This window comes from Palaemon carinicauda, chromosome 1, assembly GCF_036898095.1.
Source record: "Palaemon carinicauda isolate YSFRI2023 chromosome 1, ASM3689809v2, whole genome shotgun sequence".
NCBI classification, from domain to species: Eukaryota; Metazoa; Arthropoda; class Malacostraca; order Decapoda; family Palaemonidae; genus Palaemon; species Palaemon carinicauda.
The window spans coordinates 42,381,441-42,383,790 of record NC_090725.1 but is presented as its reverse complement, the minus strand read 5'-3'; positions in this window follow the sequence as shown (position 1 = coordinate 42,383,790).

Sequence of the window (2,350 nt, the reverse complement as noted above, 5' to 3'; positions counted from 1 at the left end):
TCTCTCTCTCTCTCTCTCTCTCTCTCTCTCTCTCTCTCTCTCTCAGGCTTGTAGACGGGATTGGTTTATTAATCAGGTATCTGCTAGACGATTGAACTATGACTGATTCAACTATATTCAGTTTACAAGAATCTATTTGTATTTTCCTTGTGGTACTTCATCTCCAAGACTTTGTTCAGCAATCAGATGGTACAGGGAGTCGGGGTCACTCAGGTGGCTACGGGCAGTCGCAGAAGTTGTGGAGAGTCCTGGCAAGGCACTCCTAGTCATTAATAAATACTGTCAGTTGAGCACAAGAACAGGCAGTTCCGGATGCTAGCATAACTTGGAGGCATACGTAAATGGTCATAGGTAGTCGTGTAAAGTTATGGGGTGTTGGTGGAAGACATGACAAAGTAGACTAATGCAATAGGACAATAATTCCAGGATCCAGTACCCATTCTCTAGTTTTGAGCGAAAGATATGATCAAGTAATTATACAATAGTCTAGGAAGGTAGAGCTGAATCAGGTGAATTTTCAATGCTACATCAAAGTCTGGGTTGGAAGTAATACCATAGTACTCATTCCTGATTGGCTGCTATGTTCTGTGACACAAGGCTTTCCTCAGTCAAGCTATCTCGCCTCTCTGCGGTTAAGAGTGCTGGACAGTTTCGTGTATGTTTCTGGGTGGTAGAAGTGTATTACCAGCCAAGTCAGAGTGTGAGTCAGCTGATCCTGGATTTATCAAGAGACTTGCTGGTCCAGGTTAGGTATTCAGACAAGCTGTCTCCTCGTAAAAATCTTCTATAGTCTTGTATTAAGGGTTGATTTCATGTGCGAAATAAGTGCAGCCTCCGGGATACGGATATGTTTCCATAGTATTGCTCGTATTGGTAATGATTTCAATGAGATGGTGTTGAGTGACTTTGACTCTGGACTTGCAACAATTGGCATTCAGTGGTATCCTTGTGGACGTAATATGACAGGCCCCTAAAAAACATGTATCATCTTTTTTTTTAAACATAGGTGTGAGGAAACTCATTGATAGAGCGTTTAGATTTATAAATCACATTCTTCTTATTCAGAGGGACCTATGATAACTCTCCCTAAGAGCAGTCAAATCAAAGTCCTTATATAAGCAGGGTCAAAATTAGTAACCAACATTCAATCATAGATTCTCCAAAGGAGAAATTACGGCTTGAAATAACAAAACACCCGTATACTCCCTAACTAAATGAACTATCGTACTATAATGAAAGATAAATAATAAACGGATTCTATCATTCACAGTCACTCCAAACAAAGATGAGCAATACTTACTGATAGATAATAAACACAACACATCACTTCCACTATAATCCAGTGTTCATAACAACACCATTCGCTGCTGTCAGAATAAAAGAAAAGCATTCGGCCATGGGCCCGATCCCGTTCTAAACATATATTAACAAAAATGTAAACAAACAGCCTCAATACCAACAGTTTTTCTTACTATAAACAACCTTGCAATAACTCACTCTCTCTCTCTCTCTCTCCTCTCTCTCTCTCTCTCTGATGGTAAAACCAAAAATGGAAAAAAAGGATCCTCCACAGTAGTACGCAAGGAATTTTAGATCCTTAACAAGGTTCATGATACTGAGATTCTCATTGGCAATCTTCTTATTAACATCTTCATACAAAAAGTATAAGTGTATAAGTCCTCATAAGCTGTCAGTAGCTCTCTTGACCTTCTTTATTGACATAATAATTGACATAGCTAGTATTGGCCAAAACCTGAGACACGTGGTAAATTCTTTATTTGTTTTCTTCTGAGTAGAACATGCTACTTAGATACCTGGTGGTACATTGATTCTCTTCATTGATGCTTAAACCAATTTTTTTTCTTATTTTTTTATATATCTTTTTTTTTTTCTTTTAACTTGGGTGTTAACTGAAGTAGCAATTCTGGGTCTGGAGCTTGTAAATAACATGTCCGGGAAGGGCAACAGTGCTATATGCAATGGTGAAGTTTCGGCAGCCACCCTCCAGTAACATTCAACTTTGGAATTCTCTCCTACCTGCCAGCATCCTGTCATGTATATAATAATAGACTTCTGTGCAAATGTGAACGATACCCATAGCCTTGTCCAATCGACACACATATTACCTAACAACCATGGAGTTTCTTCGTTAACAGAGAGACCTTGGTTAGCAGCCTCCCTCACCTAGAGCGCCACAGTACCGTTGGTAACTTGCCCACTCTCAGTGGTTTTTGGCAAGGAGCAAAAGGTGAAGGGCGTTCAGATATCAGGAAATCTCTTGGGTGCTGTGACTGCTGGACAGTGTGGAGAAGTAGTATGACCTTGATATGCTTATTCGTAAGTTTAGCAT